Source organism: Hipposideros armiger, unplaced genomic scaffold (assembly GCF_001890085.2).
Source record: "Hipposideros armiger isolate ML-2016 unplaced genomic scaffold, ASM189008v1 scaffold_0, whole genome shotgun sequence".
NCBI lineage: Eukaryota > Metazoa > Chordata > Mammalia > Chiroptera > Hipposideridae > Hipposideros > Hipposideros armiger.
The window spans coordinates 5,466,119-5,481,174 of NW_017731350.1; positions in this window are offsets into that span (position 1 = coordinate 5,466,119).

The window sequence follows — 15,056 nt, forward strand, 5'->3', positions numbered from 1 at the left end:
GGGAAAAGTAATAGGGATCTGAAGATGCTACGAAGGGAAGGGAATATAAAAGGTGGTTTCAATCTTAAACCAAGACAGAAGCCTTATGGAAATGCAGTTCAATAGAGCTGATGTCAACATGCAATGGGAGATGTGAAGGAGGGACCCCGGCATCCAGATAGTAATGGGATCATTGGCAAGAACCATGATTGATTTTTTTCAAGAACAAAGCAGGCCCAACAATTGATTTTTTTCTTGTGCACAGGAATTGGCCGGATGTTAAAAGATAGCATAAATCTTTGAACTTTACTCACACATTTTGCACCAAGGTTCACGTCACTTATTTCAAAATTGGGGTAGCATGGCTGTAGGGGCCCTTGTCACATGGACTGAGAATGACCAAAAAAGGAGGGAGATGGCAGTTTATCCATCTTCTGGTTGGGTGGGGAGTAAATCATTCAGGTTCATGAAGCCCTGGAGGTGATTCTCAATCCGGGAACTTGGATGCTCCCCTCAGAATATGGAGCCCCAAATAACAAGTTAGGGAACTGGAAAATGAGGTTTGGCTGAGGGCAAAGCTAGATGCCATCTTAGTAATGTAGCTGGGCCTCAAAAGATTCTTGCCTTGGATGGATGACCAGACTACATTAATTCTCATGTTCCTTACATATTTGATGTTTTATAATTCCAGGAATAGTGGTTATCATAATTTTTGAACAGTGGGAGGAAGCAGGCAGGCAGACCAGCCAGAGGTTAGGTTAGAATCCCAAGGAAAGAGGAGTTATCCCAGGGTAGTGAGGGTCACAGACCCTTTGATGCTCTTATTTTGTCAGCCATGCTCTGCCTCATTCTCAGATTGAATATTGTTTCTATTGCCCCAGCCATCTCTGAGCCTTGTGATTTTAATCCCATGACCTATAACTCACCTGATTCCCGAGTAACCCTCCTGTGATTCCTAACTGGAATCTCAGTCTATTTTTGGTAGAGTCTGTACTGAGAAATGCAGTGTAGGCAAAATGTTGAGGATATAGAGGTCAAGAGAAATATACAATCCAGTAATTTTATGGCTTAATTCAGAAATCCTCATGGACAAAGATATGTAAGTCTATAAGATTCTGAATGATAGAACAAAAAATAATTAGTTTTGATGAAATAAAGGACAGGCTAATAGACCACACAGAAGGTCATGATTCATGAGCCTCCTGGAAGCTCTCCCCCTCTATGATTTCATTGCCCTGGAAGCTTCTAGAGCAGGGTTTTTCCATTTTACAGATGAGAATATTCAAGCATGGAAGTCAAGGGACTTCCATGTATAGAGTTTGGCAGTCATCACTCCCATCCTTACAACAAGAAAATGGCTTAACTAAAAATCAATGCCTTTTTTTGGGTCATCAGAGAATGATTTTGAAAAGCAAAACATTGCTTTGCAATCTGGAGAGACAGGTGAATACAAAAAAATCACACTGAAATATGCTTGCTTGAAACAAAGGTAAAATAAAATTCCTTATATTTCTTATTCTTAATTGATCTAAAAAGTAACATTGGAAGTAGTAATAGAAATAATTTATTTGAGTTATTATGAGATTGTATGATTTGGCTTATGGGTAAATGAAATAAACAGCAATGCATAAGCGACAGGGAGGAGAAGTTGGAAACTGTTATAAATTATTTCCATTAAATGTGAAACAGTGTATTGTTATTTGAAGGTGGACCTAGATTAATTAAAAATGCATATTTCAGACTCTAGGACAACTACTAACTTTTTTTAATAAAAAGGAATAATTAGTATGGTAGGAGGCGAGAGTAAATGAATTCATGTAAAATGTTCAATTAAAATGAGAAAAATCACAAAAAGTCTGGAAAAAGAAACAAAGAACAAGTGCAATGAATAGCAACAGCTACAAATATATATATATTAATCCAACTATATCAATAATCACTTTAATGTAAATGGTCTAAATTCACCAATTAAAAGACAGAAATTGTCAGAGTGAATGATAAAATAAGACCCTACTATATTTTATTTATAAGAAAACCAATTTAAAAGTAATGACTCAGCTATGTTAAAAGTAAAGGGATGGGGAAAGATATACGATGTTAACATTAATCAAAAGAAAGCTGGAGCCATTACATTAATTTCAGACAAAGCGGACTTTAGAACAAGAAAAATTATTAGGAATCTTTAAAAAAGTGGATGTTGAAGGGGTCAATTCTCCAAGACATAACAATCCTTAAAGTATGTGTAACTAACAAAAAGTACCAAAATTCATGAGGCAAAACTGACAGATGTGTAAGGAGAAATGGAAAATACGTTACTATTGTTGGAGATTTTAACACCCCTCTTTCATTAATTGGTAGAGCAGACTGAAAATGAGTAAAGACAAAATAGACCTGAATAACACTATTAATCAACTTGATTCCATCCCATAACAACAGAATATACATTTCTTTTTTCAAACTGTCATAGAACATTCACCAAAATAGACTACATTCTGGGCCATAAAACACATCATAACAAATTTAAAATAATAGAAATCATAGTATGTTCTCAGAACAAAATGAAATTAAACTGAAAATTAGTAACAAAAGGATAACTGGAAAATACTCAAATATTTGGAAATGAAAGAAAATACTTCTAGATAACACATGTAGGAAAGAAAAAGTTTCAAGATAAATTATAAATTATTCTGAACTAAATGGAAATGAAAATAAGCCTTATTAAAATTTGCAGGATGCAGTGAAAGCAGTGTACAGAGGGAAATTTATTGCATTAAATTTGTATATTAGAAAGACAAAAGACTTTAAACCAGTAATCTAAGTTGCTACCTTAAGAGTCTAGAGAAAGGAGTGCAATTTAAGCTTAAAACAAGTAGAAAAAGGAAATAATAAAAATTAGAGCAGTTGCCAATAAAATTGAAAGCAGGAAAAAAAGAGAGAAAATCAATGGAACAAAAACCTGTCTCTGAAAATATCAATAAAAATTGATAAATATCTAGTCAGGCTAACCAAGAGAAAAAGAAAGAAGACACAAAATTTCCAAAATCAGAAATAAATGAGGGGTCATCACAACTGAATCCATGGACAGTAAGAGGATAATAAAGGAATACCAAGTATAATTCTATCCTCACAAAATCAATATCTTAGATTAAGTAGATAAATTTCTTGAAGGACTCAAACTGCCAAACTCACACAAGGATACATAGATTATATGAATAGCATTATACCTATTAAATTAAAACAATAACTAATAACCTTTCAAAAAAAAATAAAACACCAGTCCCAGATGTTTTCCACTAGTAGATTATGCTATGCACTTAAGGGGGAAAAAGATGACACTACTTTTTAACAATGTCTTCCAGAAAAATAATAGCAGAAGGAACATCCTTTGACTCATTCTATGAGGCCAGCATTAACCTAATATAAAAACCAGATAAAGACATTACAAGAAAGGAAAACTACATCAACTAAAAGCAAAAGTCCTCACCAAAATATTAATGGAAACCAACAAAGTATAAAAATAAATGTACACCCAACCAAATAGGATTTATTCCAGGTATGCAAGGCCAGTCAAACATTAAAAAGTCAATCAATGTAATGTACCACATTAACAGGTAAAAAGGAAAAATCATATTATAAGTTGGTACAGAAAAAGCACTTGAAAAATCCAACACGTATTCACAATAAAAACTCTCAGCAATCTAGGCTTAAGAGGGATTTCCTTAATTTGATAAAGACCATCTACAATAAAACCTGCAGTTCACATTGTATTTAATGATGAGAAACTTTCCCCTTAGATCAGAAACACATCAAGCATGACCTTTTTCACCACCCCTGTTCAACATCATACTGAAGTAGCAGATAATGCAATAAGACAAGAAAAGGAATAAGTTATGCAGATTGGGTGGCAGAAAGGCATAAAACTGTCTTTGTTTACAGATGACATAATTGTCTATGTAGAAAGTCCCAAACAATTGTAATACAAACAAACAAACAAACAAACTCTCATGGAACTAATAAGTGAGTATAGCAAGGTCATTAGACACAATAATCATATACAAAAGTTAAATGCTTTCCTATATGCCAGTAATAAACAATGGAAATATTAAATTAAAAAAATACATTTTACAATGACACCAAAAAATGAAATGCTTATGTATAACCATAACAAGATATTTACAAGATCTATATGTGAAAGAAATAAAAGAAAATCAATAAATGGAAAGATCATCTGTGTCTATGATTGGAACCACAGTCACAAGGCATGGTAAGGAGAGGGCTGGGACTAACGCCTCTGTTTTCAGATCCTCAAACCAGAAAAGAACTTTAATTTCAAGGACTGGGTTTGGAAACCTTAACAAGAACAACTTTTAAAAATTAGCCAATTGATTAATTATCTAATTTGTTTATCTTAGCTTTTAGAAGGCCATACATGCTCAGAGTAAAAAATTCAAACAGCATAAAAGGTTATGAAAAGTAAATCTTTCTCCATTTCAGGAAGCAATTGCAGTTATCAAAATTGGGTATGAATTTCCAGAAATGTCATAATCATACACAATCATTCAGAAAGTCAATCAGAACTTGTAACTCAAGATGTTAAGGATAATGTTGACTGTCCCATCAACCTCCATAAACCATGCATATGTGGAAACTTATTTTCTAGTTTGCATTGTTTTAATTTTTTATAATATACTAATTTCATAGTTAATTCATAGTTAACTAATATATATTAATTTTTAACTAACATGAAATTTCTGATTTCTACTACCCTCTATTACTTTTTTTTAAAAATTAGGTTCAGGTTACTTTTGAGTAGATAATTCAAGAATGTGTTCAAAGTTGATGGGATTTTTCCTGTTCTTTTTGCATATGCACTGAGCATGTGGAGTTTGAAAAGGAGGAAACAGCTAGAAAAGATAGAAAGTTGAAGAAAAGAGTTGCCCCTTCTTTTGTGTCTCTAGGTCCTCCATGACTGCTTAGGTTTGTGTAAAAGGGGGTTCCCAGATTACAAGATCCTTCCTGTGGACATTTCTATTCTGGAAATCTGTTAGAAGTAGCAGTCAGCGCCTTAATTTGAAGCAAGCCTTTGAAACCTGGGGCTGCTGGAGAGGCATTAGCCTGTGCAATTTTCCAAAGTCTGATTGTGGATAGGGAAGGTCTGCATGTTTAAAAAGGTCTCTCTGTCCCCCCCCTTGCCCCCCACCCCAATGTGGAGTCTCTTCATATTCTTCATTCAGCGAAGTCAGTGTGAAGTCTGAAGGGAAATGCGCAGAGAGCACCAATATGTTCGTGTGGCTCATTGTCATCCTCATCAATACCTGGTCCTGATTAATCCAATTATGTCTTCCTATTTTCCTTGTTTTGAATTTCTTGCAAACCTTCACAGACATACCACACTTTGGGCAAGAAATTGCATGCCATTTTCAGTGAACTTAAAAACATCAGTCCAATCAGCAGGAGTTTTGATGTGTGAGAGTGAATGAACACTGTGACGACACCAGTGCCTGACAATTGCCTTGGCCAGAGTCATGTATGAAGGCTTTCTCCTGGGAGCTCCATGGGCTCTGAAGTGGAAGTGAACAAAAAATCTGTTCTTTCAGTCATACCACATGTGTCAGTGTGGGGCCCTTGGGTACAGGGCCCTGAGCTGAGATTAAGGCAGGGTTTGGGGCAAGGGGAGGAGAACATGAGAAATGGGACAATGGCTTCCTGCTGCCCTTGAAGAACTTAACATTTAGGAAGGGAGGCAGAACACTTGAGCAATCTTAAAAAGCATTATTTCAGCAAAAATCAAATCATCAAATCAAGGAGTACCTCAAATGGTGCAGGAGCCTGTGTGGGAGTAGAAAGAAGGATTAGAGATGTGGCTGGACTTGCACAGGCGTGTCCAGGAGAACCTTTCAACTGCAATCAGCAAGCTGTCCTCAGTTTGCTATCTGGAGGGCCCATGTAGCAAGGTTATGCTCCCAAACGCTCTGCTTTTGGAGTCCAGCCAGGTGCGGCCACTAGCTTTGCTCAGAATTTACCAGATGTTCTCTCTGAGATCCTCTGGCTTAGTGACAGTTCCCTGTAATGTGACACTCCTTGTCTATACAGTCATGTACAGCTCGCTGACAGAAACTCCAGGGGGAATTGGGTGGTTCTGGCCTCTCTCCCTTATCTGCTTGACAAACAGCATGTCCCTCTTATGGGACAATACTGGTTCTCATCTTCCCAGTGCTCTTGTCTTTGTGAAGATAACATACTTGTTAGTTTTGGTCCTTGCCGTTTCCCACTGGAGTAATTGTTGTGGTTTTGATGCCCTGTGAAGAGCACTTTGGATTGCTCTGACAAAAGCGTTATGTGAGGCCAGTTGTCCATCAAAGCTGTAGACGTGTGCAAAGGCGGACTGGGTGAGTCAGATGCCTCCCGTCACCAAATGAATCACCTGGAAACCTTATTAGGAACTTTCCATTGACAGGCTCCAATATATTTACTTGACATGCTGCATTCTTTTCACTTTAGCTTGCTCATCTCAGAAAATAGGAGGGTGATGTTGAGTGTTGCAACCTGTCTGTCTGCTCTAGGAGCTCATAGCTGTGGAGGTGTTAATTCATTACTGATGTGTGTGAATAGTGTAAATTTCAGAACGATAAGGGAGCTTGATGGTGTCTAATCCATTCTGCAGCCTCCAAGTCTGCTCCTTTTTTCCTCTAAAATATCAGACAAGGACCTGGTATTTATCCCATGCCTGCTCTGTGCCAGCAACCATGCTTTGCCAAGCATTAGCCCTCTCCTGGAATTCTTTGTTTCACATTAAATGAGGCCCTAGCTCATAGATAAGGAATCTCAGTGATGTTTAAAGAATGCGTCCTTAGTTAGCACACCCACTGTCCCACCACTAGACTGTCAGAACAGTGGAAACACCATGTTGGCCTCACTTTGTTACTTTTTGGAAGCCTCCATGAAATGTACATCCCTTTCAGAGAAATCAACTCAGGCTTGTTAACCTCAAAGAGGATTTCTGGGTGTGGGGTGCAGACTGCATAAACCACCGTTGAGGATGTTTGAGGACTAGGGGGGAAGTTCTGATTCACTCCTCACCTTTATCTCCTTCCTTGAAAAGGACACACAGATTTCACTAAATTCACCTACTACTTCCAACCCCTCTAAGACATTTGTCATTTCCAGTTTCCATTTTTATCTGCTGGCCTAACTCATCTGAAAGCCCATATATAACCATTCTTTGTGTCTTTTAAAAAATTGTACACTTATCTGCCTCCAAACTGATTATCTTGTACGGTTTAGCTGATTCCGCATGTTATAAGATTACCCTGGGAATTTACTTTTTCCCACTCCCTGACATCCATGCAGATAAACTAGGTTCAGTACCAAATACAAATAAGAGAGAGCTTTATTGTGCCTTTACCAAGATCTTCACGCTTGCCCTTATCTAGCTTGGGTAAAACGCGTTCAGCCCCATGCCAGCCTTGATCAGGTATGTGTCTGGGCCTGAGTTTTGATCCCTGTAAAATCGTGATGGCTATGAGTCAGATGTGCCTAACCACCTCAAGGCCGCTGTGAGCGAGAACTTAATGACACGCTCCCAAAGAACTTGCAATATAGACAAATGAAGGGTTTTACTATGAGCGGAAGTGGCCTTGGCCTTTCTCTGGTGCCCTCCTGCCTTCTGCCCTTGCCAAAATAGTCTCTACTTATACTTTAGTCTCACATGTGTTATCATGCCTCCCTGGAGAGACCCACACAGCCCATGTATTCGTCTGCTAGGGCAACAATAACAAAGTCCCACAGACTGGGTGGCCTAAGCAACAGAAATTTATGTCCTCATTGTTTTGGAGGCTAGGAGTTCAAGATCAAGTTGTCATAAGGGTTGGTTTCCTCTAAAGGCCTCACTCTTAGGCTTAGAGATAGCCATCTTTTCTTGTGTCCTCAGAAACTCTATCCTCTGTGTGTGTCTGTGTCCTAATTTTCTATTCCTATAAGGATACCAAAGGTCACCAGTTATATTGGCTTGGGGCCTACACTAATGACCTCATTTAACCTCAATTATTGCTTTAAACATCTTCTCTCCTAGTATAATCACATTCAGAGGTAGTGGGGATTAGAACTTCAACACATGAGTTTTGGGGTGACAAAATTCAGCCCATAGCACCTCATTACTTTCTCCCGTTTTTCACCCTCCTTAATGCCCTCCCTGTGTGTTGCTACAGCATCCTTTATTTTTCTCTATCATGACATTTATCACTGCTATAATTTCTTATTTACTTTTTTATCCACACTAGACTGTAATAAATCTGAGTAGATCTCTGCTTTGTTCTCCCTGTTTACCCAGTTCCTGGAGCAAATAGATTTCTAATTAATCCTTGAAAATTTGTTGAATGGTTGAGTTCTTGTTATCACCTCTAAGTATGTGACATTAGACCCGATATTTATTCCATGTTTATGTTGTCTCAGATAATTTCCATGTTATTTCATGTAAAAATCACAAGGGCCCCATGAGGTTGATAGTACTGTTAACATCCCTATTTTATAGGTGAGGAATTTGAGGCACAAATAGGGCAAGTCATTTACCTAAGGTCAAAGAGCAAGTAATATTGGTGAAGATGGAATTTGAGCCCACGTAGGAAGTATGAGTTCAGAGTCCTCAAGCTTAAACACAATATTAAGATGTTTCTTGGTGGAACAACAGCGTGGTTTACAATTAGCTGCTGACTTATCTGAGCTCAGCCCAGGCCTCCCCCAAACCATGTTCTAAACCAAGAGTTTTTTTAATGGTTGTCTTAGAGTGGGAAGATGGAGGTGGAGCAACAGGAGGGTAGAGATTGGCAGGTATGGACCACAACATAGAGGCTGTGTTTGGAGCCATGTCGGGAGAAAGAAAGACAATGAAGGAGATGGTAGGGGATGCAGGCTAGGTGAGAGGATTCACTACAGTTTTTGTCATCCCATCTTACCTTAGAGATGACCAGCATACATGTCTTCAAAGCACTCCCCCTATATCATCTCATAGGATTTTTAAAATAATCATTTGAATAAGGTAAGAAATTGTTATCATCTGTTTCTTTTTTTTTTATGGGTAAAGAAACAGATCGAGTGTGCTTAAGAATATTGCCCAACATTACCAAGCTAGTCATTGGAGGTCCTCGAAATTAAATTGTCTTCTGCCTTTCTGTCCCTGGGGTAGAGTTTCACATGGGAAAGGAGAAAGAAAGAGCTGAATTTCAGGGGAACACCTTCAATCAGAAAGGAAGAGGAGGAAGCGTGGCTTGAAAAGGAGGCTGAAGTGGACTGCTAGGAATTGCTGAAGAATAAGAAGCGGCTGGCTACAGAAGTCAAGGAAGGGATCAGGGACTGCCGGAGTGGAAGTCATCAAACGAAATGACGTATGTGAATGCTTCATACATGCAAATGCTCAGCACTTGGCAGTCGGGAGACCACTGAGTACGTTCCAGAACATGTTCTCAGTGATGCGGCATGGTCAGGGCTTAGTCTACGGCTAGATGAACTCTGCTTCCTGAATGAAGTTTGTATTTTTTCCTGAGAATTTCCACTAGTCGAATAACACCAAATTGCTAGATAACTTTTTATTTGCTCTTGTTTGTTTCAGTTCTAAAGACACACTACTCTTTGGTCTTTCCTCAGGACAGGCTCTCTGTAGCTGATTTGTCTGCAACACCAAAGTACGTGTTTGCTCCTTGTCTCCCCGTCTCCACATCCATGGTCCCTTTGTTGCAAAGAAGACTGTTATTTTAAAACCACTATCTCCAAGATGTGGTGCCTTCATTTTCATCTTGACTTTCTTCGCTTCAGTCCTTCCATGAGCTAGAATTAAAAATTAGATATGTTTTAGAAATATTTCTGGGATTAAAAATAAGATATTTTTACCCCTTGTACTTTGATGGCTCCTCAGCTTCCTTTTCTCCCTCTAATATGTTTTCTGACAATAATGGTTGTGCCATGGTGGCTGCAGAATGAGATATCCTAACTTGTAATGAGGTTGTGATGTGCCTAACTGGAATGGCAATTGGCAATGAGGTCATTGAATTCAAGACAGGTAAACAAAATGTTATTTGTCTGTTTCTAAGAATCCTTACAGACTCTCCATTTTTCCTGCCAGAATTAACCCTCACCACCAAATTTTCTTACCAAAATGAGAGCAGAAAAAAATGCTTGGTCTGGATGGTTCTCTGTACCTTAGCAGCATATCCTACGATGGCCATGAAGCTAGAAATTTAATTTTGATACTGGAAGTCATTCAATTTTTGACAAAGTGGTTCTGCCCAGTAATGATGTACAGTCTTGAGCATTTGTTGCTGCCTCAGCTCCCTCCCTTGATGTGGAGAGCTTGGGGACTGTATAGCTTGTATACAAAACATAATTGACCCATTCCTGCCTCTGAGGCTTTGCTAATTTCTTTGTCCTCAAATGCTTACCCCCGTTTTCTTCTTCCTGTGAAAATCCTACCTGCTTTTTAAGCTTGATTGAGGTGCTACCTCCTCTCAGAAGCCTTCCCTGATATGAAAGTCAATGGTCCTCTGTATTCTGATTGTTCTTGTTGTCTCTCACCATGATCTGGGATATAGTATAATTTGTTTTCTGCATGTTTAATCTTTGCCACTAGATTGCAAGCTCTCCAAGGCCAATGGCTCTGTCTTTTTCAAGCTTTGTATGACCAGCGTCTTGCTAGCACAGAGATTTGTAGGTGTGAAATAAATGTGTGATATTGGTTGATTTATGAGCATGCTCCCTAACTGAAGACGTATGGAGTTCATTGGCTTGGTGCTTGAGTGTCGCCACCCCCACCCCCAACCCTTTCTCCAAGTTATCCTCTTGGCCTGGCCCAGCTGAAGCTGTAGAAAGTAGATAAATCACCCAGCTCCTAGGTCAGACAGCTCAGAGACAAATGAACACAGCAGGTCGTTGCCACTATAATGATGCAGTGGCTGTGCTGTTTGCCAGTTTCTGGACAACAATAGATTGCCTTCCTCCTCTTAACTTTAATTCCATTTCTCATAAGCCTGAAATTGCACTAGCTATTTTCCAACTTCTCCCCCACCCTGCCCTAGTTCATGTCAGTGTTTCCTTAACTAACATTTTTATGGCTTGAAAATCAATTTTGTACCAGATATAAAGACATACTCTGTCTCCAGCCTTTGTTCTCAGCCACAGCCTCAGCACCCTCCATTAGCCCAGGGCTGTGGCTTCAGACCCACTTAAGGGTTTCTAGTCTCTGATTCCTTTTTATTTGAAGTCTGTTTAGATCTGGGTTGACATTTATGACATAGAATTTCCCATGTTCCTTTTTCACTGATTTATTCCCAGATAATGGAATCTTTGGAATTATGGAATCCAAAAGATATTGGATTGAACAATTCTTGTTAATTGGATCCCTCACTTATTTTACCCTGTTCAACTGAAAGATTTTGGAGGAGAGATTTGTGGGTTAAGGCAGAGGGTTTGGAAAAGACTTTACTGATTCTCAATGGCCAGGCTCAGAATAGTATTCAAGGTCCTTTACAATCTAGTTTCAGAATTCTTTGCTTTTTCTTCTTTAGGTCAGCTAGGCTGGTTTTTAAATTCAGCACCATGGACAGAAGAGGTTAGACCAAGGAATAGGTTAGAGCTAAAACTCAGCCTGCAGAAATTCAGTAAGATACAGTAAGATCACTTTCATTTTCAGGGATGGCCTTATATAAAAGCACATGCATTTCTAGCAGAGAAACTCCATAAAGGATACCTTTGCTGCCCTAAATGATCACCTGAAATGAAAGGTTCAGTAAAAAGCATGCATTTTGCAATCAAAATATCAAAGCTTGAATTCTAGCTTTTGTGTTTACTAAGTGTATGACTTTGGGCCTGGTACCCTCTTAAAGAGGCAGTTTCCTTATGTGTGGATTTGGGAAACTACTACCCTTAGAAGATGTAGAGTGCACTTCTATGGCCTGGATTTGAATCCTGGCACTACCCTTCACTAGTTTGGTAAAGTTACTTAAATTCCCTATGGCTGTTTTCTCATTTTTTTTAATGAGGATAAAAATGGTACTCTTTTCATACTGGGGATGGGAGCATTAAGTGTGATAATATATGTAAAATTCTTAGAAGTGCACCTGGCATATAGTACACTATTCTCATAACATTTAATAAGAATATTTTGAAAATTAAATGAGATTATATATGTAGAACATTGGACAGAGACTAGACATGCAATAAGCTATGGCTACGCTTTCTTCTCTCCCCACTATTTGCAGTCACTCCTACAGTTCCTGTGAGTTAGGCATTTCCCTCTAAGCCTTGTCAGTGCCCTTGGAAGGGGGCACCTGCTCAGATATACTTGTGTATATTTGAATTCCTGCATTACTTACTGGGGGACAGGGAAGCATAAAGGTTCTAGGAGCCAGAGCTCAGGCAAGTAGACCAGGAAAGAAAGATAGAAGCTTCCTATACTATTTTCTAGTTTGTCGAAGAGGTGAGTGTGATTTAGAGAACTAGATGATAGGAATCCTCTTCATGATCCTATGCAAAAGGCTCACCATTCACACATCATAGCTGCAGGCATTTTGTGATTTCCTTAGTGAGGTTATGTAATTTGGTCCAGAGTGGAAGGGACTCAGATAATACAAATACAAATCCAGGAGCCCAGCCCCAGTGGTCTATGGAAATTCTGCCTAGAAACAGGGGTCATGTTGCTTAATTCATTCATTCACTGACTCATTCATACATTCATGTATTGATATATTTATTCATCTATATTCAACAAGCACATTGATCATTTACTGTGTCTAGGCATAATGCTAAGGATTTTGGCAGAGAAAGATCATTTAGACTGAAGCCTGCCATCAAGGATTAGAGGGAATAAGACATATGAAAATCATTAATTAAATGAGTCAATGAATAGTAAATACTTAATTTTGTGGTTGGCGAACAGTAGGATTTAATATTTATTAGCTGGTTTTATTGTAAGGTACTACTTATACTACTAGTACTCATACTATAGAGTTTGGTGAGTAGCTGTCCAGGTGTGTTTAAAGGAGGAGTGAGGGGTTTTCATTTTGGGGACTTACAGTTGATATTTTCAGGATGGAGGTAACATTTGAGATGGGTCTTGAGGCATTATTATAACTTGGTAATGGGCAGGTGGAGAAGTGGGTCTCTAGCAGAAAGGTATGATGTGAACCAAAAAGTAGCAAGAGATCGTAAGGGAATAGTTATGAGAGGATAACAAGTACTTCAAAGTGACAAGAACATCATGGACAAGTATCGAGGGATGACACTGGGAAGGTGGGGGTTGATTTGGTGCCCTTCAATGTGAGACTGTGGACTTTGTAATGTGAAGAATACAGGCTATTCACAGTTTCATTTGTTCCTCCAGGGGAATGACCAGGTATTGATCTGTTTCTATAGTGGTCTTTTTTTAAAAAATAATTGATAATGGTCAACAATGGCACCATACTTCCTATTTTATTAAATTCCCTTTGAGAATTTCCTGTATACACACTGAACCTATCTAGTCAGCCCAATTTTGGATAATTAACCTCTTGGTTTGTGATTTTCTATTAACAGATTCAGCTATATCTTCCTAGGGCCCAGCAACTAAACCTACACCAAAAGCTTCAGGTTCTCAGCTACTTGCGGGGCAGGTGGTGGTGGTGTCTGTGCTGAATTTGTGCCCAAAACCTCCTGTTCCAGTAGGAGAAGTAATATTTCATTTCTGTTTTATTCTCTTGTCTCAGAGCTGAATACACAAAGCGATTGAGTTTGTTTCTGTCTGGTGTCATTCTTCACCATCTCATGCTGAAACAGGATTCTGTGTAGGTGAGGGGTCTGAAGGGTGATGATGTCATACGAAGTGATGTTGGAGATGAGAACGTTTTTTATTCCATTACCTGTTTTCTATTCTTTCTCTCTCTCCCCGTTTCCTTTCTCTCTGTCATCTCTCCACACACATACATGTACACACAATGTGGAGCCTCAGACTGTAGAACAGAGGCAAGTTTACATGAAAGTCAACTTCAGCTTGCAGTTGGGTGTTTGATTTAGTTTCCAGAGCCTGGTCCTATAACTAATAAAATAGCATCTCATATCCTTTTCATATACATCAAAAGTAGTTTTCATGTTGGCTTTAGTTACCTGGTGCCAGTGATTCTGTGCAGACTTTAAAGAAGATTGTGACAGGTCAGCTCTCATTGACCTGATCACATTTGGGGAGTGTACAGAAATGATTAGGATGAGTTGGTGTAAAGCACCAACAGAGAGTGCTTGAATTTGGGATGTGCTTTGGCAAGGATTTTAGTCAATTCTGGGTACTCCTCAGCAGCTGACTTTATTGAAGACAAGTGTGATTTCCTATGTGAAACGTGGCACCCCAGAAATCATCTCTCTCTGCAAAAGAACAGTCTTGTTTATTCAATCAATCAATATTTGAGCACCACCTCTGTGTCAGGGCTGTGCTGAGCCTTAGAGAGCAGCAAACAAGATAGACAGAAATTCTTATATGCGTATGGAGCTCACTTTATGGAACAGATAGGAGTCATTTAAGCAGCCTGGTCTGTAGAGATCACTTCCTACTAATCATTTTCCATGGGTTTGAGTGAAACACTTTGGCCAAGCAATGAGAGATGGGCTGGCCCTTGTTCCTTTAAAGAGTTTAAAGTTCCAAATTCCAGTCTCTTGATTGGATTCAAGCAGAAGGACAGGGATGGAAGTCTCTACTTTAGGATCTGGGGGAATCTTCTCTTGTATTTTGCTTATATTGAGTGTAATGGTGTGCAAAGAAAGACAAGACAGAGAAGCCCAACTGCCTAAAGAACGTGAGGCTTATGAAGGGTAGTGCCTTAATGGATTTTTAGAGTATATACCTTTCTCCCAAGTATGGTATCATAGAGTAGGTAAACATTGGATTGGCTGAAAACTGGGTTGGTTGACCTTTGAGACAACACAGAGATGCCCAAAAATCCCACCTAGATCACAAAGATTCAGCCAAATTTACCTGAGCATTGAGAGTCTGCAGCCTGTGCTTTTCTCTAGCCCTTTCTCTCTTTCCTTCTTTCTTTTCCTTTCCTCTTCCCTTCTTCCCTTCTTCC